The sequence below is a fragment of the Schistocerca cancellata genome, chromosome 2 (genome assembly GCF_023864275.1).
Source record: "Schistocerca cancellata isolate TAMUIC-IGC-003103 chromosome 2, iqSchCanc2.1, whole genome shotgun sequence".
Taxonomy (NCBI): domain Eukaryota; kingdom Metazoa; phylum Arthropoda; class Insecta; order Orthoptera; family Acrididae; genus Schistocerca; species Schistocerca cancellata.
The window spans coordinates 155,225,711-155,236,741 of record NC_064627.1 but is presented as its reverse complement, the minus strand read 5'-3'; the positions used below and the strand labels follow the sequence as shown (position 1 = coordinate 155,236,741).

The 11,031-nt window shown below is 43.9% G+C and overlaps 1 pseudogene; it reads right to left on the bottom strand.

The window, feature by feature from the left end:
- Positions 1–10,626: 10,626 nt before the first annotated feature.
- Positions 10,627–10,743, bottom strand: LOC126163601 (5S ribosomal RNA; annotated as a pseudogene).
- Between the last annotated feature and the right edge of the window lie 288 nt (positions 10,744–11,031).

The following is an 11,031-nucleotide window of genomic DNA, read 5'->3' as shown; positions in this document are numbered from 1 at the left end:
AGGAAAATTAGACTTAATAACATAGAACAGCCACAAGTAAAGGCATACGATATTTTGATTTATTTAGCCAACAGCACTCATGCATTGGACGCCAAACTTTGAATCAGCTTACACAAAGTGAATGGTGCTGTTTTAACGTAATCATTTGCAGCTGCCTGTGCCTCAGTATACTGAATAAAGTAGTTCCTCGAGATGGACAAATCGCATATTACAGTACAGTGAGGTCACTGAGGTGACAAAATTCTTGAGAAACCTCCTAATATCATGTCGAACCACCTTTCTCACGGTGTAGTGGAGAACTCGACATAGCATCTACTCAACAAGCCGTTGGAAGCCCTCTGCAAAAGTACTGAGCCTTGCTGTCTCTACACATGACGTGTTGTCGGTGCAGAATTTTATCCACAATCTGACAGCTCGATTATGTCCGATAAATGTTCGATGCAATTCATGTCGGGTGGTCTGGGTCACCAAATCATTCGTCCGAGCTGAGAATCTATTTCAAACCATTTGCGAACAAATGTGGCCCGATGGCATGGCGCATTGTCATCCATAAAAATTCCGTTGCTGTCTGGGAACATGACGTCCATCAATAGCTCAAAACTGTCTCCAGGTAGCAGAACATTCAGACGAACTAGTCCATTCCATGTAAACACAGCCCACGCCCTTATGGAGCCACCAACCAACTTGAGGACAGTGCATTGTTGACAACTTGGCTTCATGGATTCGTGGGGTCTGCGCCACATTCGATCCCTACTATCAGCTCTCACAAACTGAAATTTGGACTCATCTGACCAGGCCATGGTTTTAAGGGCTTCTATGGTCCAGCCGATATGGTCATCAGGAGCCCAGGAGAGGCGTTGCAGGGGATGTCGTGCTGTTAGCAAAAGGCATTCTCGTCGGTCGTCTGCTGCCATAGCCCATTAACGCAGAGTTTGGACGCACTGTCCTAACACAATGCTCATCATACGCCCCACATTGATTTCTGCGGTCATTTAATGCTCTGTGACAACTCTTCGCAAATGCCACTGTTCTCGTTTGTTAACTGAAGGCTGTCGGCCACTGCGTTGTCTGTGGTGAGAAGTAGTTTCTGAAATCTGGTAATATTGGCACAGTCTTGACACTACGAATGTCAGAATAGTGCGTTCCCCGATTCGCTAAAGATTTCCTAAATGCAACGGCCCCTGCACCTAGCTCCAACTAGCATCCCGCGTTCAAAGCGTGTTAAATCCCATCGTGCTGCCGAATCACGTCGTACCTTATCACACGAATAACCTGAGTACAAATGATAGATCCACCAATGCTTTGCCCTTTTATACCTTGTACACGCGATACTACAGCCATATTTATACGAGCATATCACTATCCTCTGACTTGGTCACTTTATTGTAGAACCACTAGCACTGAGATTGTTTGCGTTCGCAAACAGCAATACTCTTGTGGGTCGTAGATAAGACTGTGTGATTTGAGGGCGTTCCAGGGGTGGGTGCCCCGGTTGTGGTTGTGAGAGAGTACTCGAACAGTTGGTCCGATAAACCGGAAAGCTGCTATGGTGACGCAGACAAAAGTATGTTGAATAATGGAGTGTCTTGGTCCAGCAGTTTTGCAATTATGGAATCAGAAGCCCGGTGCGCTGCTGCTGTGAAAAATAACAAAATCTAAGTATAAATAAATATATTCATAAATTATTAATATTACTATTAATAGCTGATCGGTAAACACAGCTGGTCTTATTCTTCTTATCCTGTCTGCGGCCGCTGGATGATCCCTACTGGTGGTGATTCCTCAGTGGTGTTGGCTGTGTTTACTTGGAATGGACTGAGTCCTCCAACTGAACAGATCATTGATTGGAAATATGTTCGGCTATATCGAGACTATTTCCAGGCCTTCGTGCACTTTATTTCCCCAAAACACAACGGAATTATTATGGATGACAATGCGCCATGTCACTGAGTCACAACTGTTCACGATTTGTTTGAAGAACATTCTGGATAATTCGAGCCAATGATTTGGCTACCCAGATTACCAGACATGAATCCCATCAGACATTTATGAGATGCTATCGAGAGGCCAGTTCGTGCACAAAATCCTGTACCGTCGTCACTTTCGCAGTGATGGACGGCGTGGCTCTATATTTCTGTAGGAGTTTTCCAACGGCTTGTTCAGTCCATGCCACGACGAGATGCACTACGGCGCGCGAAAGGAGGTCGGACACGATATTAGGAGGTATCCAGTGACTTTTGTCACCTCAATGTAAACATGTGAATATAGGCCAGACCCTGATAATGAATTATAAGTATTTATAGAAGTAGAAAACGCACAACGTGTCGGTACTAAAGTGGTGTATTCATGGTGTGAGTAGGGATTATCTTGTAGCATTATGTGTACAGTCCGCAGCTCGTGGTCGTGCGGTAGCGTTCTCGCTTCCCGCGCCCGGGTTCCCGGGTTCGATTCCCGGCGGGGTCACGGATTTCCTCTGCCTCGTGATGACTGGGTGGTCCTTAGGTTAGTTGGGTTTAAGTAGTTCTAGGGGACTGATGACCATAGATGTTAAGTCCCATAGTGCTCAGAGCCATTTGAACCATTACATATACATAGAGAAGATAATGACGACAAAATATGATCCATCACACACTCCTATTGACTTTCAAAAATTAGGACGTAAGATGTCCGTAGTTGATATGTAAGGAAACGTAATGGTTGAAATAACCTCATCGGTCACGAACATATACCTAAAATATTCCAGCATTGTAAAACTGGTTGATCTCCATTGTGCCTTAATGACAGTAACAGAGAGACTTAGACGTTGGCGTCGGTATGTAGAAATGTAAAGGGCATACCATTAATTTGTGGAATATATGCGTGACAGTGGTGTAAATATGAAGCAACTGGAGTGGTGCGTATTCACCAAGTGTCAAAGTGTAAAAGTGTAGATACTATAAAGTCTGAAGTGATGCAGTTCACAGATGGCGCCTATTCCACTTAACGCTAGACAGCTAGAAGTTAAGTCTTGTAGAAGACACCGTTAGCGAAATTTTGTGCTACTTAATGACTGTAAAGAAGTATGCATGTATAAAGCAATAAAAGAAAATATATTTCCTTTTGTACTTACTTCTACCCATGTCCTATTCTACCTAAAAATATTCCTACTTACTGAGAGTCAGAGCCACTACTGTTCGCGACCTACCACTGCAACCTCAGTTCAGTTGATACTTGTCGAAGTCGTAATAGGTCATTGTTCTGTTGTTGAGATACAGGCACACTTATGTCGAGAGCCGTGGGCTGATTAGCCGTCCACCTTCATAACGGCCGTAATATGCAGCGGCCCCGCTGACTCATTCACGCATGAAATAAAACTTAATGACAAGACTAAGGAACTGTGGCTCACTGTCTGGTCTGTTCGACTTAAACTCCTAACATTACCGTAATCCAATCTATCAGCAGAGCTTCAGTGCCTACATATATTATTATTGTTGAAGAAAAAAACAAACTTGTGAAAGAACATAATTTAGATTCCTTTTCAAAACCATCACAGCGCAGTTTAATAGGAGGAGGTGCATCAGTCTGACATATTGCATTTATATCATAATGCTTTTAGCAGGTTTTACGGTTGTAAGCAAGCATGATATTTTTATACACTTGAGGCAGCCTGTAAAATCTATGTGAAGGATCACATAGCAAAGGTATAAACTGTGTAGGAAACAAATATTAGTCCGCAGAATCAAACTGCTCCATCATTCAGTAAATTTTCTTTACGTGTCAAAAAGCACTTAACAAAACTTCATTGATTTCAGCAACTCTAACATTTAATAAGAGGTAAAACTATCATCATTTTCTTCTTGGAAACCATAGACCTCCAACTGAAGTATCATAACATATTCAGAGAGTATCAGTTCCAGAATTTCTTTACGGCGCCAAACTTGTTAGTCACTGTTCTCCCTTAAGAGCGAATTAATGGCTGTATTCAAAGTACAGGCAGACGTATCAGTGGTCGTAGCTTGTAATATACATGTGCTGCTCTCATACAAGTTCGCAACGAGTGATGTCGCTCTGCGCCTTGCGTATAGGATCATATCCTTGTTCGTTTTGGACATGAAATGGCAATAGAGTCCAAGGCAGTACTATTTTTTATTTTTCAAATGTTGCATACACTGCTGCATGCAATATATATTAATAGCAATCCACATATAATTTATCCAGATGTGAGACAACCATCAAACGCTAAAGATGACAAGACGCACAGCAACACTTCCTTCTGCAAGACAGTGTAACTGTTGGAGTTGGTTATGACGACAGTCGTCTGACTGATTTGAAGCCGCCACGAATTTCACACCTGTCAACCTCTTCATCTCAGTGTAGCACTTGCAGCCTACGTTCTCAATGATTTGCTGGATATCTTCCTCTATAGTTATTATCCTCTATAGCTCCTTGTAGTACCATGAAAGTTTCTGAAGTCTTAAAAGATTCCATATCGTCCTGACTCTTCTTCTTGTCATTGGTTTCCATAAATTCCTTTCCTCTCTGATTCTGTGCAGAACCTCCTCATTACCTATCTTATCAGACAACCCAATATTCAGCATTCCTCTGTAGTACCAAATTTCAGTTGCTTCGATTTTCTTCTGATTCGGTTTCACCACAGTCCCTGTGTGACTACGACACAGTTCTGTGCTCTAAACGTACATTCTCAGAAATTTCTTCCTCAGATTAAGACAAATGTTTGTGATTAGTAGAATTCTCTTGGCCAGGAATGCCCTTTTCGCCAGTGCTAGTTGCTTTTGATGTACTTCTTGCTCCGTCCACCATTGGTTATTTTGCTGCGTATGTAGGCGAATTCCTTAACTTCATCTATTTAGTGACCATCACACTTGATGTTAAGTTTCCCGCAGTTCATATTTCTGCTACTGCTCATTACCTTCGTATGTCTTCGAGATACTCTCAGTCCATATTCTGACTCATTAGACTGTTCACTCCGTTCAGCAGATAAAAATGGTTCAAATGGCTCTGAGCACTATGGGACTTAACTTCTGAGGTCATTAGTCCCCTAGAACTTAGAACTAGTTAAACCTAACTAAGAACATCACACACATCCGTGCCCGAGGCAGGATTCGAACTTGCGACTGTAGCGGTCTTGCGGTTCCAGACTGAAGCGCCTAGAACTGCACGGCCACTTCGGCCGGCTTCAGCAGATCATGTAATTCTTCCTCACTTACACTGGGGATAGCAATGTCATCAGCGAATCGTATCATTGATACCCTTTCCTTTGACTTTTAATTCTACTCCCAGACCTAACTTTTATTTCCATCATTACTACTTCGACGTATAGATTCAACAGTGTGGGCGAAAGACTACATTCCTGTCTTATCCCCTTTTTAATCTCCCACTCTTATTATTCCTTTTGGTCTTACACATGTTGTATATTACCCCTCTCTGCCGATAGCTTCCTCTATTTTCTCAGATTTTCGAACAGCTTGCACCGTTTTACACTGGCCAAGGTTATTTCCATGTCGACAAATACAATGAACATGCCTTGATTTTTTTTAGTCTTTCTTCCATTACCAACGACAACGTCAGAACTGCCTCTCTGGTGCCTTTTCCTTACCTAAGGCCAGAATGGTTGTCATCTAACACATCCCCAATTTACTTTTTCCTTATTCTGTTTATTATTGTTGTCAGGGAATTGGATGCATGAGGTGTTACCCTGTGCAATAATTCTCACACTCTTCTGCACTTGCAATCTTCGGAATTGTGTAGACGATGTTTTTCCGAAAGTCAGATGGAAGATCGTCAGACTCATATAGTCTACACACTAACAGGAGTAGTAATTCTGTTGCCACTTCCCCCAATGATTTTAGGTATTCTGATGGAATGTTATCTATTCCTTCTGCCTTATATGGTGTTAGGTCTTAAAAAGTTCTTTTAAATTTTGAAGCTATTACATGATCTCCTATCTCTTTTAAATCGACTCTTGCTTCTTCTTCTGTCACATCAGAATAATCTTTCTCCTCATAGTCTTTGCACCTATCCACTCTCTCTTCTGCATTTAAAAGTGTAATTCCCTTGCACACTTAATGTTACCACCGTTCCTTTTAATTTCATCGAAGGTTGTATTGACTTTCCTGGATGCTGTGCCAGTCGTTCCGACAGTCATTTCTTCTTCGATTTTGTCACGTATTTCATGTATCCATTTCGTCTTACCTTCCCTACACTTCCTATTATTTCATTCCTCAGCGAGTTGTGTTTCTGTATTCATGAATTTCCCTGAACACTTTTGCATATTCTTCTTTCATCGATCAGCTGAAGCATTTCCTGTGTCACCTGTGGTATATACACACTTACCTTCTTTGTATCTACGTTTTTCTTTCCAACTTCTGTGTTTGCCCTTTTCAGAGATGTCCATTCCTCGTACTACATACTGAGCTATTCCTTATTGCACTATCTATAGTCTCACAGAGCTTCAAGTGTGTCTCTTTATTTCTTAGTACCTCTTTGCGTTCTGATTCTTCGTGAGTAATCTCTTAATCTTTAGCCTACTTTCCATCGGTACTACATTGTGGTTTGAGTTTATATCGGCTGGTGGCACGCCGTACAATCCTCTATCTGATTTCGGAATCTCTGTCTGACAATGATGTAATCTAACTAATATCTTCCTTTATGCACCAAACGAAAGTGACTAGTGTAGGGCTAACGGACATGAGTGTCTACAGACTATGTTGTTTTATGACATATGGAGGTGTGTGCTCGCAATATGTAACAGCGTCACGAATGTATTTAATAGTAATGACAACGACATGTAAATGTGTCAGCTCATTTTAAGTTGACATGGCGTAAAGCCACAAAAGTCTGCACTTCATAATGGCCTAAGGCCGACATTGCAATCGCGAAATAAAGAAAGTGTTAGAGTCACTGGCGTAAATATGATGTCTTTTATAAACTATGGCTGAAGTTTACCTTTGGGTTCAGCCATTTACTGTGACAGAGTGGCAAGACCATGAACACCGACGGAAAAAAGGCACAACACCAAGAAGTAACAGTGCGACATTAAAGGAAGGTGGTAGTCGTGTTTTAACATCTGAAAGATGATGTCTGTTCAAATTTCACGCCAGTTGCGTATGAGTGGCACTAGAAGCGCCACTAAGACGATCAAAATCAGATAATCTTCATATACACGCTGTAACGGTCGAGACGTTAGTTAGCTTTGAGGCTGGACGTAGTGAGTTGATGTTAGTCAAGAAAGCATTTAAGGCCATAAAGTCGCCATTATCAACACTGCAGTGAGTCTGAATGACTCGTATAGTAGGGCTAGGAGAGACAGGACGTTCCTTCTGCGATAACGCAGGAAAACATGATATGTAGCCACTGCACATGACTCTTGGCAGCGGTGGCAACGAGAATGTGTGACCGCAGGAAGACAGGCACCTAACGGGCAAGTGGCCCTACCGACTGGGAGGACCATGGCATCCACACTGTGGCTGTGGCGCATCGTAGTGCATCCGCAACAGCAATCTGAGCAGCAGTTGGCACCACAGTAACACAATGAAATGTTACCAATCGGTTACTTCAAGCAGAGCTCCGAGCCAAACGCCCTGTAGCGTACACTCCAATGACCCCAGACCATAGCCGTTTGCGGCTTCAGTGGGGTCAAGCGAGAGCTCACTGGAGGACAGAGTGGAGGTCTGTTGTGCTTTTTGATAAAAGCTGGTTCTGCCTCTGTGCCACTGATGGTCGCGTGTTGCTTAGAAGCAGACAAGTTGAGGGCATGCAACCAACCTATGTATGTGCTAGACACGCTGGTTATGGTCTGGGATGCGATTTAGTATGACAGCAGGAGCACTGAGTCTGCAGGTGACGGTTGAAGTGGTCACTGCAATTATTATCTACTCAAAATGGTTCCAATGGCTCTAAGCACGATGGTACTTAACATCTGAGGTCATCAGTCCCCTCGACTTAGAACTACGTAAACCTAAATAACCTAAGGACATCACACACATCCATGTCCGAGGTAGGATTCGAACCTGCGACCGTAGCAGCAGCGCGGTTCAGGACTGAAGCGCCTAGAACCACTCGACCACAGCGACCGGCTAAATACACTACTGGCCATTAAAATTGATACACCAAGAAGAAATGCAGATGATAAACGGGTATTCATTGAACAAATATATTGAACTGACATGTGATTACATTTTCACGCAATTTGGGTACATAGATCCCGAGAAATCAGTGCCTAGAACAACCACCGCTGGCCGTAATAACGGGCTTCATACGCCTGGGCATTGAATCAAACAGAGCGTGTACAGTACAGCTGCCCATGCATCTTCAACACGATACCACAGTTCATCAAGAGTAGTGACTGGCGTATTGTGACGAGCCAGTTGCTCGGCCACCAGTGACCAGACGCTTTCAGTTTGTGGGAGATCTGGAGAATGTGTTGGCCAGGGCAGTAGTCGAACATTTTCTGTATCCAGAAAGGCCCGTACAGGACCTGCAACATGCAGTCGTGCATTATCCTGCTGAAATGTAAGATTTCGCAGGGATCGAATAAAGGATAGAGCCATGGGTCGTAACACATCTGAAATGTAACGTCCACGAACAAGAGGTGACCGAAACGTGTATCCCATGGCACCCAATACCATCAAGCCGGGTGATACGCCAGTATGGCGATGACGAATCCACGCTTCCAAAGTGCGTTCACTGCGATGTCGCCAAACACGGATGAGACCATATTGATGCTGTAAAGAGAACCTGAATTTATCCGAAAAAATGACGTTTTGCCATTCGTGCACCCAGGTTCATAGTTGAGTACACCATCGCAGGTGCTCCCGTCTGTGATGCAGCGTCAAGGGTAATCGCAGCCATGATCTCCGAGCTGATAGTCCATGTTACTGCAAACGTCGTCGAACGGTTCTTGCAGATGGTTGTTGTCTTGCAAACCTCCCTATCTGTTGACTTAGAAATCGAGACGTGGCTGCACGATCCGTTACATCCATGCGGATAAGTTACCTGTCATATCGACTGCTAATGAAACGAGGCTGCTGGGATCCAGCACGGCGTCCCGTATTACCCTCCTGAACAACAGATTCCATATTCTACTAACAGTCATTGGATCTCGACCAACGATAGCAGCAATGTCGCGATAGGATAAACCGCAATCGCGATAGGCTACAATCCAACCTTTATCAAAGTCGAAAACGTGATGGTACGCATTTCTCCTCCTTACACGAGGCATCACAACAACGTTTCCCAGACAACGCCGGTCAACTGCTATTTGTGTATGAGAAATCGGTTGGTAACTTCCCTCATGTCAGCACTTTGTATTCGTTGCCACCGACGCCAAACTTGTGTGAATGCTGTGAAAAGCTAATCATTTGCACAATCACAGCATCTTCTTACTGTCGGTTAAATTTCGCGTCTGTAGCACGTCATCTTCGTCGTGTAGCAGTTTTAATGGCCAGTAGTGTATCTACAAATACCAGTATTGCTGTCCCCTGTTTTGATCACAAGTGAGGTAGATGGTTCCTAAACGTCGGTCAGGGGCCTGAAGGTGGTGTATGAAAACGCTGAAACTAGTTGGCAATAAAATAAGGTTGAAAATTGACTACTTTGACGTCCTGAAGCGTTAGTACTTCCATAGGTGGTGTTACTGATTCAGTTGTGTTCTCGAGGTGTACGAATATCAAACTTGTTAAAACTGAACCGAGTTTATGGTAGGAGAAAGTATAATCTACTAATTTACAAACAATCGCGCTTACGTGCAGCATTGTATCATTACAACTGTCGATCAATTCCATCATGAGATTTCCAAGGACAATACTAGATGTAATTCCTGAGGCTATGGTGGAATTACCCTACATAGCTTATCTTTCTATTTCACATTGTTTCTCCATCCTGTCTTTCACAGGTTTTCACTTGTGATGTACAGAAATTCGTTGCCTACCTGAGAATGTAATATTCTGTTATGCAATGCTTACTTCTTACGCCCCTTTCATCATATCCGTAAGTGGAAAATGTGTAGTTCCCTTGAGTCAGAGCTTCGTTATATTTCATTCACACGATACTGCATAGACCGTCAGCAAATCTGATAGTACGGCGGCCGGCCGTAGTGGCTGAGCGGTTCTAGGGCGCTACAGTCTGGAACCGCGCGGCCGCTACGGTCGCAGGTTCGAATCCTGCCTCAGGCATGGATCTGTGTGATGTCCTTAGGTTAGTTAGGTTTACGTAGTTCTAAGTTGTAGGGGACTGATAACCACAGAAGTTAAGTCCCATAGTGCTCAGAGCCATTTGAACCATTTGAATAGTACGGCGGTAGCAGATATTATTTGAGTGAGAATGTTAATTTTCTTTCTACGAGGCATGGCTATGGGTCAGAGTTATGCCCGTCAGAGCTTTGCTTCCTAGTTCTCCCTGACAGGCAAAACGCCTGCGTTTCAGTATAGCACTCCGTCTTCAGGCCACAAGTGGCCCATCGGGACAATCCGACCGCCGTGTCATCCTCTGTTGAGGATGCGGATAGGAGGGCGTGTGGTCAGCACACCGCTCTCCCGGTCTTATGATGGTTTTCCTTGACCGGAGCCGCTACTATTCGGTCGAGTAGCACCTCAATTGGCATCACGAGGCTGAGTGCACACCGAAAAATGGCAACAGCGCATGGCGGCCGGATGGTCACCCATCCAAATGCCAGCCACGCCCCACAGCGTTTAACTTCGGTGATCTCACGGGAACCGGTGCGTGCACTGTGGCAAGACCGTTGCCTGTGTTTCTGTATGCTACGCAGTATTTTCGCTTCCGGCGCGGGAAATTTACTGTTGAGTCTGGCGGCTTTTCTATACATCACGTTTTGCGGTACATGAGAAGAGGCCGACAAATAACTTCAGCGTTTGTGTCACCAAGACTCGTTGCTGAGACGCCCACGTTTTTGAAGTAAAATGTAGCTTAATAATTCTACGTCGGGCCCAGTTTTTTTCTGATGTAGCACTGTGTACGGTCTGTGCGCATTCCGCGAAACCACAGCTTTCAGCTTTTGAGAAGTATCATTGTTAG